Here is a 15,835-nt window from a genome sequence, read left to right as displayed (position 1 = left end):
AATCAAAATATATCCCTTAAAACCTCCATTGAGGCCTTTTACTCAGTTAGTATGAAAGGGAATTTTTCTTTAAAGAATTTGATACATGAAAAATATATTTTTGTAATGAATAAATTAAAGACTGTTTTTTTTGTTTTGTTTATTTTTCAAAATGATTTAGAGTAATATTCTTCTAAGGAACAAATTCCTTAGAAAGTTTAACATTAGCATTTATATATGTACACCTTTTCAGGCAACAGGACATTTTGCATCTCCCTTGGCAAATGAATTTAATAACTTGCACTGTGAACTGTGTGATCTTGGACAAGGTATTTCCTGTATTTCTTTCTACAAGCCTTAGCCTTGTCCTCTTAAAAATGTGATCAATATCGGTCTCAAGGATGTTACAAAGAGGATATTGAACAGTGGAATGAAAAAGAACTTTGTTTTAGTTGTTATGAAGTTAAGGTAGTGTCAGCAAACTATGGCCCTTGGACCAAATCTTGCCCTCTATGTTTTTTGTGTATTTTTTTGGTAAATAAATATTAGTTTTAACAAATCACACCTATTTATTTAAGTATTGTCCATGGGTGCTTTTTCAGTACAACAGTAATATTGAATAGTAATGGCAGAGACAGGATGGCTTACAAAACCTAAAATATTTGCCCTCTGAGGTTTGGTGACCACTGAATTAAAAGACAGTGTAAACCATTGGTAAGATTAGAACATTGTACCACAGAACTATTGTGAATAATCTAATGTCACTGAAACAAGTTAGTAACAATTATCTTTGTAAACTCCAGAACTAAAATATAAAATGTATTATTATTGTTACTATTTTAAAAATTATTTCTCAATTACAGTTGACATACAATATTATATTAGTTTGTATACAATGTAGTGAATAGACATTTATATACCTTACAGAGTGAGCTCACTATAAGTCAAGTACCCATCTGACACTATACATAGTACAGTATTATCGATCATATTCCCTATTGTCTGATTTACATCCCTGTGGCTTTTTTTTTTTTTTATAACTGACAGTTTTTATTTATTTATATCTTTCACTTTTTTCACCCATTCCCTCTGTGCCCCTCACATCTGGTGACCATCAATTTATCCTCTGTATCTATGAGTTTGTTTTTATTTTGTTTATTTTGCTTTTTTATTTTTACTTACTTATTTTTAATTTTTATTGAATTTATTGGGGTGACACAGGTTACTAAAATTATATAGTTCCTGGGGTATAATTATTTAATACAAAATCTATATATTGTATTGGGTGTCCACCACCCAAAATCAAGTCTCCTTCCATCACTATTTATGTTTATTTTACCCTCTTCTATCTCCCCCATTCCCCTTTCCCTCTGGTAAGCACCTACTTGTGTCTGTATCTATGAGTTTTTTTCTTCTTGCTTAATCTCTTCACCTTTTTCACCAGCTCCCCAACCCCGATCCCCTCAGCTGTCAGTCTGTTCTCTGTATCTATGAGTATGTTTACATTTTGTTAATTTATTTTGTTCATTACCTTCCATATACAGTATAAGTGAAGTCATATAGTACTTATCTTTCTCTGACTGGCTTATTTCAATTAGCATAATACTCTCCAGGTCCATCCATGTTGTCTCAAAAGGTAAGATTTCCTTCTTTTTTACAGAGGGGTAGGATTCCATTGGTAAATATACCACAGCTGTTTCATGCACTCATCTATTGATGGGCACTTGGATTTCTTCGAAATTGTGGTTATTGTTTGTAAATTACACTTCAGTGAACATAGGGGTGCATATATTCTTTCAAATTTTCTCCAGATATATTTCCAGAAGTGGAATCGCTGGGTCATAAGGCAGCTCTGTTTTTAATTTTTTTAGGTAATTCCATACTGCTTCTGACAGTGGCTACATCATTCTGCATTCCCACCAACAGTGCAGGAGGATTCCCTTTTTCTCCACATCCTCGCCAACACTTGTCCTTTGTTGATTTATTGATGATAGCCATTCTGACAGGTGTGAGGTGATACCTTATTGTGGTTTTAATTTGCACCTTTCTGATGATTAGTGACCTTGGGCAGTTTTCATGTCTATTGACCATCTGTATGTACTCTTTGGAGAAGTGTCTCTTCAAGTCACCTGCCCAATTTTCATTTGAACTTTTTGTTTTTTTGATGTTGAGTTCTTTATATATTTTGGAGATTAACCCCTTATCAGATATATCATTGGCAAATATGTTCTCCCATTCAGTGGATTGTCTTTTCATTTGGTTGAAGGTTTCCTTTGCTGTGCGAAAACTTTTTAGTTTGATGTAGTCCCATTTTTTTTTCTTTTGTTTCCCTTACCTGAGGAGATCTATCAGAAAAAATATTGCTATGAGAAATGTCTGAGATTTTTTCCCCTATGTTTTCTTCTATGATGTTTATGGTTTCAAGTCTAAAATTTAAGTCTTTAATCCATTTTGAGTTTATTGTTTTGTATGGTATAAGAAGGTGGTCTAGTTTCTCTTTTTTTTGCATGTTTCTGTCCAATTTTCCCAATATCACTTGCTGAATAGACTATCTTTCCCCATTATATGTTCTTGCATCCTTTGTCAAATATTACTTGACCATAAAGGCATGAATTTATTTCTGGGCTCTCTATTCTGTTCCATTTGTCTATATGTCTGTTTTTATGCCGGAACCAAGCTGTTTTTGTTTGTTTGTTTTTGTATTGTTTTGTTAATCCTCACCTGAGAATGTTTATTCCATTGAATTTTAGAGAGTGGAAGGGAGAGGGAGAGACAGAGACAAACATTGATGTGAGAGAGACACATCAATTTGTTGCTTCCAACAAGTGCCCCAACCAGGGCTGGGGATTCAGCCTGCAATCAAGGTCCGTGTCCTTTATCAGAATCGAACCCAGGATTCCTTTTTAAAATTTTTTAATTTTATTTTATTGTTTAAAGTATTACACATAGTAGTACATATATCTCCTTTTTTTTCCCCATTGACCTTCCCCCAGCCTCCCCTACCCCCCTGTCGCATGCCCTCATCCCACCCCCCCAGTGTATTGTGTCCATTGGTTACGCTTATATGCATGCATACAAGTCCTTTGGTTGATCTCTTTCCCCCCCTCCCCAACACTCCCCAGCCTTCCTGCTGTAATTTGACAGTCTGTTCGATGCTTTACTGCCTCTGTATCTTATCTTTTTGATCATCAGGTTATAATGTTCCTTATTTTCCATAAATGAGTGAGATTATGTGATATTTTTCTTTCACTGCCCGATTTCACTTAGCATAATACTCTCCAGTTCCATCCATGCTGCTGCAAATGGTAAGAATTCCTTGTTTTTTATAGCAGCGTAGTATTCCATTATGTAGATGTACCATAGTTTTTTAATCCACTCATCTGCTGATGGGCATTTAGGCTGTTTCCAACTCTTAGCTATGGTGAATTGTGCTGCTATGAACATAGGAGTGCATATATTCTTTCTGATTGGTGTTTCTAGTTTATTGAGATATATCCCTATAAGTGGGATTACTGGGTCAAATGGGAGTTCCATTTTTAGGTTTTTTAGGAAACTCCACACTGTTCTCCACAGTGGCTGCACCAGTCTGGATTCCCACCAGCAGTGCATGAGGGTTCCTTTTTCTCCGCATCCTCCCCAGCACTTGTCGTTTATTGATTTGTTGATGATTGCCATACAGACAGGTGTGAGATGGTACCACATTGTCGTTTTGATTGGCATCTCTCGGATAATTAGTGACTTTGAGCATGTTTTCATATGTCTCTTGGCCTTCCTTCTGTCTTCTTTCGAAAAGATTCTATTTAGGTCCGTTGCCCATTTTTTTCATTGCATCGTTTATCTTTCTTTTATTAAGTTGTATGAGTTCCCTGTAAATGTTGGAGATTAAACCTTTATCAGTGATAACATTTGCAAATATGTTCTCCCATGCAGTGGGTTTTCTTGTTGTTTTATTGATGGTTTCTTTTGCTGTGCAAAAGCTTTTTATTTTGATGTAGTCCCATTTGTTTATTTTCTCTTTAGTTTCCATTGCCATAGGAGCCGTATCGGTGAAGAAATTGCTTAGGCATATGTCTGAGATTTCGCTGCCTGTGGATTCATAAAGTATTTTTATGGTTTCCTGTCTTATGTTTAAGTCCTTTATCTATTTTGAGTTTATTTTTGTGTATGGTGTAAGTTGGTGATCTAGTTTCATTTTTTTGCATGTATCTGTCCAATTTTCCCAACACCATTTATTGAAGAGACTGTCTTGACTCCATTGTATGCTCATGCCTCCTTTGTCAAATATTAATTGCGCATATTGGTTTGGGTCGATATCTGGATTCTCTATTCTATTCCATTGATCTATATGTCTGTTCTTGTGCCAGTACCAGGCTGTTTTGAGGACAGTGGCTTTGTAATACAGCTTGAAATCTGGTATTGAGATCCCTCCTACTTTATTCTTCTTTCTCAGGATTGCTGTGGCTATTCGGGGTCTTTTTTTATTCCAGATGAATTTTTGGAGAGTTCTTTCTAGGTCTGTGAAATATGCTGTTGGTATTTTAATGGGGAGCGCATTAAATCTATAGATTGCTTTGGGTAGTATGGACATTTTAATGATGTTGATTCTACCAATCCATGAACATGGTATGTTCTTCCATCTGTTTACATCTTCCTCTATCTCTTTTTTCAGTGTTTTGTAGTTTTCCGCATATAGGTCTTTTACCTCCTTGGTTAGGTTTATTCCTAAGTATCTTAATTTTTTTGGTGCGATGGAAAATGGGATTGCTTTTTTAGTCTCTCTTTCTGTAAGTTCACTGTTGGTGTATAGAAATGCCATAGATTTCTTGGCGTTAATTTTGTATCCTGCTACCTTGCCGAATTCATTTATTAAGTCTGTTAGTTTTTTGATAGAGTCTTTCAGGTTTTTTATGTACAATATCATGTCATCTGCAAATAAGGACAGCTTTACTTCTTCTTTTCCAATTTGGATGCCTTTTATTTCTTCTTCTTGTCTAATTGCAATGGCTAATACTTCCAGTACTATGTCAAACAGGAGTGGTGAGAGTGGGCATCCTTGTCTTGTTCCTGTTCTTAGGGGAAATGGTTTTAGTTTTTGCCCATTGAGTATGATGTTAGCTGTGGGTTTATCATATATAGCTTTTATTATGTTGAGGTATGATCCTTCTATTCCCACCTTGTTGAGAGTTTTTATCAAGAAAGGGTGTTGGATTTTGTCAAATGCTTTTTCTGCATCAATTGATATGACTATGTGATTTTTATCTTTCAATTTGTTTATGTGATGTATCACATTTATTGATTTTCGGATATTGAACCATCCTTGCATTCCTGGGATAAACCCTACTTGGTCATGGTGTATGATCTTTCTGATGTACTGCTGGATCCGATTTGCTAGAATTTTGTTGAGTATTTTGGCATCTACATTCATGAGGGATATTGGCCTGTAATTCTCTTTCATTGTGTTGTCTTTATCTGGTTTTGGTATTAGGGTGATGCTGGCTTCATAGAAGGAGCTTGGAAGTGTTCCTTCCTCTTGAATTTTTGGAATAGTCTGAGGAGGATAGGTTTTAGTTCTTCCTTGAATGTTTGGTAAAACTCTCCTGTGAAGCCGTCTGGCCCCGGGCTTTTGTTTGCCGGAAGCTGTTTGATGACTGCTTCAATTTCTTCCATAGTTACTGGCATATTGAGCTGTTTAAATTCTTCCTGATTGAGTTTTGGAAGGTTATATTTTTATAGGAATATTTCCATTTCCTCCAGGTTGTTCAGTTTGTTGGAATAGAGTTGTTCGTAGTATTTTTTAACAATGCTTTGTATTTCGGCGGGATCTGTTGTTATTTCACCTCTTTCATTTCTGATTTTGTTTATTTGGGTCCTCTCTCTTTGCTTCTTGGTGAGCCTGGCTAGAGGTTCATCAATCTTGTTTATCCTTTCAAAGAACCAGCTCTTGGTTTTGTTGATCTTTTGTATTGTTTCTTTGGTCTCTATGTCGTTTATCTGTGCTCTGATCTTTATTATTTCCTTCCTTCGGCTTACACTGGGCTTTTCTTGTTGCTCTTTTTCTAACTCTTTGAGTTGTTGGGTTAGGTAATTTATTACCCCTGTTTCTTGTTTTTTGCAATAGGCTTGTAGAGCTATGAACTTCCCTCTCAAGACTGCTTTCGCTGTGTCCCATAGATTTTGGATTGTAGTGTTTTCATTGTCATTTGTTGTCATGATGTTTTTTATTTCTTCTTTGATCTCTCTGGTAACCCAGTCATGGTTTAATAGCATGCTGTTTAGTCTCCATGTGTTTGATTTCTTTGGGTTGTTTTTAATGTAGTTGATTTCCAGTTTTATGCCACTGTGGTCTGAGAAGATGCTTGATATGATTTCTATCTTCTTGAATTTGAAGAGACTTTGCCTATGTCCCAACATATGGTCTATCTTTGAAAATGACCCATGTGCACTTGAGAAGAATGTATATTCTGTGGCTTTGGGGTGAAATGTTCTGAAGATGTCAATTAATTCCATCTGGTCTAGTGAGTCATTTAGGATTGATGTTTCTTTGCTGATTTTTTGTTTAGAGGATTTGTCCAATGGTGATAGTGGGGTGTTAAAGTCTACTACTACGATTGTATTGCTGTCAATCTCTCCCTTGATATCCTCCAGGAGTTTTTTTTTATGTATTTGGGTGCTCCTGTATTGGGTGCATATATGTTTACCAGAGTTATTTCTTCTTGTTGGATTGCTCCCTTTAGTATTATGAGGTGGCCTTCCTTATCTCTTGTTATGTCCTTCAGTTTGAGATCTAATTTGTCAGATATAAGTATTGCTACTCCAGCTTTTTTTTCAGTTCCATTTGCCTGGAAAACCTCTTTCCATCCCTTCACCCTCAGTCTGTGTGCGTCTTTTTTTCTGAGGTGGGTTTCTTGTAGACAGCAGATATATGGGTCATGTTTTCTTATCCAATCCATTACCCTATGTCTTTTGATTGGGGCATTTAATCCGTTTACATTTAAAGTTATTATTGATAGGTACTTATTTGTTGCCATTCCTATTCTTTACCCCTGTGTTCCTTCTTCGCTTCCTATTTCTTTTTTTTTTTTTTTTTACAGCAGACCCTTCAGCATTTCTTGCATTGCTGGTTTGGTGGTAATAAATTCCCTTAGTCCTTTTTTGTCTGTGAAGGTCCTGATTTCACCTTCAATTTTGATTGACAGCCTTGCTGGGTACAGTATTCTTGGATTCAGACCCTTCCTTTGCATGACTTTGTATATTTCATTCCATTCCCTTCTGGCCTGATGAGTTTCTGTTGAGAAATCAGTTGCTAGTCTGATGGGGGTTCCTTTGTATGTAACTTTCTGTCTCTCTCTGTCCGCTTTTAAGATTCTTACTTTGTCGTTGGTGTTTGCCAATTTAATTATAATGTTCCTTGGCGTCGGTCTTTTGGGGTTCATTTTGCTTGGGACTCTGTGAGCTTCTTGTATTTGTGTGGGTTTTTTCTTCTCTATATCAGGGAAATTTTCTGTCATTATTTCTTCAAATAGGTTTTCTATTCCTTGCTCAGCTTCCTTTCTTTCTGGAACCCCTATTATGCGGATGTTGTTTTGTTTCGTGTTGTCCCAAAGTTCCCTTAGGCTCTCCTCCTGCCTTTTAATTTTTTTTTCTAGAAGTTGCTCTACTTGGGTATTTTTTCCCATCTTGTCTTCTAGCTCACTGATGCGGTCCTCTGCTTCTTCTAGTCTACTCTTGATGCTTTCTATTGAGTTCTTTACAGCAGCGATGTCATTTTTCATTTCTTCTTGGTTCTTCTTCATTTCCTCTTGGTTCTTGCTCATATTGTCGAATTTGTCTTCCATTCTTTTCAGCCACCTTATGACCATTTCTCTGAATTCTTTTTCTGGAAGGTTGCTTGCTTCCATTTCGTTTACTTCCTTTTCTGGTGATGCCTGCTTTTCTTTCATATGCGGGCTGTGTCTTTGTCTCCCCATGGTCTCTCTTCTCTGGGTGTCTGGTTATGTAGTTCTCTCTCTCCTGCGTCGATTTAAAGGTACAAAATACAGCACTACCAGGTACAACACACAAGGCACTGAACAGAAATGTATTCACGATATTAACAACCTCCAATAAAGGTGACCACCAGAGAAAGGCAAATCAGGGGATAGTAGAGAAAGAAGAAGAGGAAAAAGAAAGAAAGAAGAAGAAGAAAAAAAAGGGGGTGTCAAAATGAAATTGGGAAAAGGGAAAAAAAGAAGAAAAAAAAAGTAAGAGAGACAAGAAAGAGACTAAGAGAGAAAGGGAAACAGACTATATATATTTGGGATAAAACTCCAATAGAACAATCACTTATCCCAGCAAATGCCAGCAACAAGTACCTGGGGATTAATACAAACTACAACACCAACTAATATTGAGTGAGGCAAGGGAAAACAGAAGCACTAAACAAACAAAAAAATATACAAAAGAAGAATAAGCAAAACAATCTCACAAAAAAGCATAAAAATTCGATATAATCTACATTCAAACGAACAACAACAAAAGGACAGAGAGAAGAACAATTTTTTGGATAGTTAAGACAGCGAAGAGAGAGGTGTGTATGGACTTGGAGCATGGGATTGGAGATTAGATATGTAAGTAGGGTGAAATTTTAGCAAGGGGTAAACAGAAAGAATAGGGAAAATCTAAAGCAGGAAAGGGGTAAGATAAACAGGACACTGAAAAGGGAAAAGTGAGGAAGAGAGTGATGGCATAAAGGTAGATTTGAGATAGAGTAAAATGATGCTAAAGGAAAGATAAAAATAGAATGTAGAACATTAATCCCAAAACAAAATGAAGAGAAAATAAAATGACACTTAAAAAAAAAAAAAGATAAAATAGCAGTAGTAATAATATGGATTGAAAATAAAAATGTAATAATTAAAAAGTTAAAATCAAGTGAGGAAAAAAATTAGTTTCTTGAGTAAAAGATGCAAAAAATGAAAATAAAAAAATAAAAAATAAAAATAAAATGTGGAGTAGTGAAGGTCATTCACTTCCTCTGTTGTTCTGTTTGGCACGCCTGTTTCTTAGTCCGGACAGTATTGCAGTTCCCTGCGTTCCACTGCTCTTCAGTGATGTAAGCCAGTCCTGATTTTAAGCAGGCGGTGTGTCTTAATTCGTATTCCTTTATTTTTGATTACACAAGAGTCAATTTGTGATTCAGCCCCTGGGTGGCAGTGTTTCTGGATTGACTTCCGGGTTTATCTATGGCCTCTCTAGGGAGTGTTAGAGCCTTCTTTCCCTGTGGCACTCACTACCGGTTTGTGGGAGTGGGCTGCCTCAGAGCTGGCTCTCGGATGGTCACTCCCCGCTCCGATCCCCAGGTTCCAGAAAAACAACTTTCCCCTGCAGTCTCCCAGGGTGTCCCCAACTGGGTGAACCTATGAATTGGGCTTAGTAATCAGAAGCAAGAATTTCAAGAGGAAAAAGCCCAAGTGTGCGCACTCCGTGGCTGCGCGTAAGTCTAGTACACCCCTGAAATTCTTAGGGTGTCCCTGCACTTCAGATCAAAATGGGTTGCTTTTTAGAGAGCCCTTCTGTTAGCAGCTCTGAGGACCCCCTTCCACATTCACAGATCACGCCAGCCCCAGCAGCCACCGATTTTTCTAGGCACAGACTTCCCTGGTCCTCCAGCTCCCGCAAAACGCGCGTTCCTCTCTCGCGCTGGGACCAGAGACCTCACCTTATCCTAGGCGAAATCTGACCTTTCCGTGGTGGAGTGTAAGAGCTCCTCTGAACCCGTGTGTTTGCGCCAATTGGGGAGCGTTGTTCTGGGGCTCGCAGCTGTTCCGTGGGTGCCGCAGTTGTGGATTCTCAGGCTTCCGATCAGCTCCACTTTCCGGTTCCAGATGGCGGCAACTCCGCGTCCAAGCCCGCAGCTCCGGGAGGGGACCCAGCCGCAGTGGGAGCTGCCAGGTCAGGGGAACACCGTCTAGCAGTCTCCCACCTTCTTCTGGAGTTCAGCTGTCCCCCAACTTGCCAACAAACACTCCTAGTGCGACCCTCAGCTGTTCTTTCTTTCTGCTCCGGGACAAGGCTCAGAACACGTCTGTCTATTCCACCGCCATTTTTCTCCCCTTGATGGAGTTTTTAGGGTTTTATATGTACAATATAATGTCATCTGCAAATAAGGACAGCTTTACTTCTTCTTTTCCAATTTGGATGCCTTTTATTTCTTCTTCTTGTCTAATTGCAATGGCTAATACTTCCAGTACTATGTCAAACAGAAGTGGTGAGAGTGGGCATCCTTGTCTTGTTCCTGTTCTTAGGGGAAATGGTTTTAGTTTTTGCCCATTGAGTATGATGTTAGCTGTGGGTTTATCATATATAGCTTTTATTATGTTGAGGTATGATCCTTCTATTCCCACCTTGTTGAGAGTTTTTATCAAGAAAGGGTGTTGGATTTTGTCAAATGCTTTTTCTGCATCAATTGATATGACTATGTGATTTTTATCTTTCAATTTGTTTATGTGATGTATCACATTTATTGATTTTCGGATATTGAACCATCCTTGCATTCCTTGGATAAACCCTACTTGGTCATGGTGTATGATCTTTCTGATGTACTGCTGGATCCGATTTGCTAGAATTTTGTTGAGTATTTTGACATCTACATTCATGAGGGATATTGGCCTGTAATTCTCTTTCATTGTGTTGTCTTTATCTGGTTTTGGTATTAGGGTGATGCTGGCTTCATAGAAGGAGCTTGGAAGTGTTCCTTCCTCTTGAATTTTTGGAATAGTCTGAGGAGGATAGGTTTTAGTTCTTCCTTGAATGTTTGTTAAAACTCTCCTGTGAAGCCGTCTGGCCCCGGGCTCTTGTTTGCCGGAAGCTGTTTGATGACTGCTTCAATTTCTTCCATAGTTACTGGCATATTGAGCTGTTTAGATTCTTCCTGATTGAGTTTTGGAAGGTTATATTTTTCTAGGAATATGTCCATTTCCTCCAGGTTGTCTAGTTTGTTGGGATAGAGTTGTTTGTAGTATTTTTTAACAATCCTTTGTATTTCGGCGGGATCTGTTGTTATTTCACCTCTTTCATTTCTGATTTTGTTTATTTGGGTCCTCTCTCTTTGCTTCTTGGTGAGCCTGGCTAGAGGTTCATCAATCTTGTTTATCCTTTCAAAGAACCAGCTCTTGGTTTTGTTGATCTTTTGTATTGTTTCTTTGGTATCTATGTCGTTTATCTCCACCCTGATGTTTATTATTTCCTTCCTTCTGCTTACACTGGGCTTTTCTTGTTGCTCTTTTTCTAACTCTATGAGGTGTAGGGTTAGGTAATTTATTACCATTGTTTCTTGTTTTTTTTCAGTAGGGTTGTAGAGCTATGAACTTCCCTCTCAAGACTGCTTTACCTGTGTCCCATGGATTTTGGATTGTTGTGTTTTCATTGTCATTTGTTGCCATGATGTTTTTTATTCTTTGATCTCTCTAGTAATCCAGTCATTGTTTAATAGTATGCTATTTAGTCTCCAGGTGTTTGATTTTTTTGGATTGTTATTATTGTAGTTGATTTCCCATTTTATTTTTATTTAATTTTATTTTTTTATTATTTTTTTATACATTTTTTAAAAAGAAATCTTTATTCAGATTATTACAATTGTGTCTCCTTTCTCCCCCCATAGCTCCCTTCCACCCGGTTCCCACCCCACCTGCTGCCCTTACCTCCCCCCCACTGTCCTCTCCCATAGGTGTATGATTTTTGTCTAGTCTCTTCCTGAACCCCCCCATTCCCCTTTCCCCCTGAGAATTATCAGTCTACTCCCTTTCTATGCCCCTAATTCTATTATATTCACCAGATTATTTTGTTCCTCAGGTTTTTAATTCACTTGATTTTTAGGTTCACTTGATAGATATGTATTTGTTGTTCATAATTTTTATATTTACTTTTTTCTGCTTCCCCTTCTTTAAGAATACCTTTCAGCATTTCATATAATACTGGTTTGGTCGTGATGAACTCCTTTAGCTTTTCCTTATCTGTGAAGCTCTTTATCTGCCCTTCCATTCTGAATGATAGCTTTGCTGGGTAGAGTAATCTTGGTTGTAGGTTCTTGCTATTCATCACTTTGAATATTTCTTGCCACTCCCGTCTGGCCTGCATACTTTCTGTTGAGAAATCAGCTGACAATCGTATGGTGCTCCCTTGTAGGTAATTAACTGTTTTTCTCTTGCTGCTTTTAATATTCTCTCTTTGTCTTTTGCTCTTGGCATTTTAATTTTGATGTGTCTTGGTGTGGTCCTTTTTGGATTCCTTTTGTTTGGGATTCTGTGGGCTTCCTGGACTTGGAAGTCTATTTCTTTCACCAGGTTGGGGAAGTTTTCAGTCATTATTTCTTCAAATAGGTTTTCAGTATCTTGCGCTCTCTCTTCCTCTGGCACCCCCATAATTCTGATGTTGGTACGTTTGAAGTTGTCCCAGAGTCTTCTTACACTATCTTCAACTTTTTGGATTTTTTTTTCTTTTTGCTTTTTCGGTTGAGTGTTTTTTGCTTCTTTGTATTTCAAATCTTTGACTTGATTCTTGCGTTCCTCTAGTCTGCTGTTGGGTTTTTGTATAATATTTTTATTTCAGTCAGTGTATGTTTAATTTTTAGTTGGTCCTTTTTCATATCTTCGAGGGTCTGGTTATATTTATTGGACTTTTCTAGGATATTCTTGAAAAGCCTTATAACTGTGGTTTTGAATTCTATATCCAGTCATTTGTTTTCCTCCATTTCTTTTGTTTGTGATCTGTTTCTTCGTCTCCCCGTTTTTCACTGCTTCCCTGAGTTGGTAGGGTAGATTTGTGTGCTAGGTTTCCTATATGGCCCAGTGGGTCAGCCTCGCCAGTTAACGTGAGGTGGACACTCTTGGTGCACCCCTTTGTGGACTGTGTGTGTAGCCTTGTTGTAGCTAAGTCTTGATTGTTGTTGGTATCGCTGGGAGGAATTGACCTCCAGGCCAGTTGGCTGAGAGGATCAGCTGTGTGTACACTGGAAGATTTTCGGTGCTGGAGACAGCCTTATAGGATTAGCCTTGCCAGATTGCAAAGCCTCTGTGCTCAGCTTGGAAGGGGAGGAGTCTCAGGGCGGAGCAGACAGTCTTGGCTTCCCGTCAGCCCTGCCCTTGCGTGTGAGTCTCCAGACCTCTGCTTTCCACGGTTCCCGAGTTTCCGCCTTACAGTCCAGATTGCCCCCGTAAGAGCGTGGGTCCCCAGAGGCTCGCCCGGAACTGCGGTTCAGTGCAGTCAGGAGCTTCTGACTCCCTTCCGCTAGGGATAGCCTGTGGTAACCTCCACAGTCAGTCTTTGTGTGCACTCACGCCTCCAGACCCCTGCCACCGTGGCTCCCCTGAGTCTCTGAGTCTCCGAATCTCCGTGTGCCTTTCTCTCTACCTGACAGTCCAAACTCCCCCTGTATGAGCCTGGGTTCACAGGGTTTCGCCCGGAACTGAGGTTCAGTGCAGTTGGAACTGAGGTTCAGTGCAGTTGGGGGCTTCCTTCCCCCTCCTGCCAGAGAAATCCAGCCAGGCACTCCGCCGCCCTTCCTCTCTACGCACGCGTGTCTCTGTACCTCAGCTCTTTGCTGCTCCTTCTCTGTGAGCTTTCCTCTTTCCTTCTAGTTGTACTATTTCCACTCAGCCAGCTTTCCTGAGGTTCTGGATGGTGTCCGTTCTGTCTTTTAGTTGTAGTTTTGAAATTGTTGTGTGAAGCAGCAGTTTCGGTGCTTACCTATGCCGCCATCTTGGTTTCTCTTGGCAGTTTTCTATTTTTAAAAAATAAAAATTGAGCTTATTGTTATTTTTGCATTATTATATAACTAGAGGCCCGGTGCATGAAATTCTTTATGGGTATGGTCCCGAGGTCTGGAGAGTGATTGAAGCATAAGTGTGTGGTGTGGAAAGGCAGGTCCCAGCTGATCTCTGGACCCTGGGCAGCACCTGGGCCTCTGGGTCCCTGCACACCTCCCTCTGCCTGAGTCACGGTGCCTTAGTTCCCATGTGGAGATGTGGTGAGCTCAGCCAGACATTGCAGGCCAGGGCACAGTGGGGCACTCTAGGCTACCCAGTAGCACCTCACAGAAGATGGGCGGGCCGCGTGCTCTATCCTGGCCGGCCTCACAGACTGGCTCCTGTGTGAACCCACGGGGAGCCCAATTGGCCCCTGCATTCCTAGCAGCTGTCACCCCGCTCACCTGGAAGAGGCTGCACGGGTGTGGGGAGGGCTCCTCATGGGCGCCATGCTCCTGAGCATGGGACTTTCCCTGGCACGCAAGTCCTTGGGTCCAGCGGGTGGGTGGCAGGTGGAGTGAGAGTGAGCTTGGCAGACACCCCGCATTCTCACTGCATCTCCGTCCCCATCATCTTCGCCTCCAGGTAGCCTGCGAGAGGTTACAGCCATCCCACCTGGGTGCTGTGGGAGGTTGGTTGCAGCCACCCACCCCCAGTTCTCCATCCCAGCCTGGGGCTCAGCCCTGATCAGGCGATCCGGGCCTGCCGGCTACAAGTTGCTGTCTGCAGGGCAATTGATCAGGGCTGGGCCCCCCTCCTGGCTCCCTCAGCACCTGGGAGCCAGGTGGTGGCCCCGCCCCCCCCACCGCCACTGGTTGCCATATTCTGGGTGATCGGCAGGGCGATCGGGCCTCCGCCCACACTTGCCTTGGCCTGGCACTGCCCGCTCACCTGCTCCACCATCCCTCTGCAATCCGGCTCTCATTGGGGCCCATCGGGGCCAGCAGAGCCTCCACTGTCACCTGCTGCTAGCGCCACATTGCCAGTGCTCGCCATGTTCTGCGCCACCCCCTGGTGGTCAGCGCACATCATAGCGAGCTGTTGCACTCTCAGGCGAACTCCCTTTGCATATTAGGCTTTTGTTATATAGGATAATGTAAATATACATTATAAAATATGGGAAATAGAGAAAGCAGAATATAAATGGCTGTAATTTGCTGAGCACATACTATGTGCAAAATGCTTTGCATTCATTATCTAATTTTCAGAGCAATGTTAAGGAGGGAGACTGAGGTTAAAGGAGGTAAAGAAACTTGCCCAGCATAATGTAGCTGATAAGTAGCTGAAGTGGGATTGTTAATCATCTCTTCTACTCAAAGAATGAAAATTGTTTTGATGTATTTCCTTCTAGTCTTTTTAAAAAATCTGAGCATACTTTTTTAAAATAAATCTTTATTGTTCAGATTATTACAATTGTTCCTCTTTTTTCCCCCCATAGCTCCCCTCCACCCGGTAACCACCCCACCCTCTGCCCTTACTCTCCCCCACACTGTCCTCATCCATATGTGTACGATTTTTGTCTAGTCTCTTCCCGCACCCCCCACACCCCTTTCCCCCCGAGAATTGTCTGTCCACTCCCTTTCTATGCCCCTGATTCTATTATATTCACCAGTTTATTCTGTTCATCGGATTTTTTATTAACTTCATTTTTAGGTTCACTTGTTGATAGATATGTATTTGTTGTTCATAATTTTTATCTTTACCTTTTTCTTCTTCCTCGTCTTAAAGAATACCTTTTAGCATTTCATATAATACTGGTTTGGTGGTGATGAACTCCTTTAGCTTTTTCTTATCTGTGAAGCTCTTTATCTGCCCTTCCATTCTGAATGATATAGCTTTGCTGGGTAGAGTAATCTTGGTTGTAGGTTCTTGCTATTCATCACTTTGAATATTTCTTGCCACTCCCATCTGGCCTGCGTAGTTTCTGTTGAGAAATCAGCTGACAATGGTATGGGTGCTCCCTTGTAGGTAATTAACTGTTCTTCTCTTGCTGCTTTTAATATTCTCTCTTTGTCTTTTGCTCTTGGCATTTTAATTATGATGTGTCTTGGTGTGGTCCTTTTTGGATTCCTTTT

The 15,835-nt window shown here is 40.2% G+C and overlaps 1 protein-coding gene across 5 annotated transcripts in view; it reads left to right on the top strand.

Annotated features, from left to right (window-relative positions):
* OPHN1 (oligophrenin 1) overlaps nt 1-15,835 on the top strand; it is a 691,171-nt gene that overhangs the window by 173,190 nt on the left and 502,146 nt on the right. The gene's annotated exons all lie outside the window — the stretch shown is intronic.

This window comes from Plecotus auritus (assembly GCF_963455305.1).
Source record: "Plecotus auritus genome assembly, chromosome: X".
NCBI lineage: Eukaryota > Metazoa > Chordata > Mammalia > Chiroptera > Vespertilionidae > Plecotus > Plecotus auritus.
Note: the sequence above shows the minus strand (reverse complement) of the source record. Positions and strands in the feature narration are given on the sequence as shown.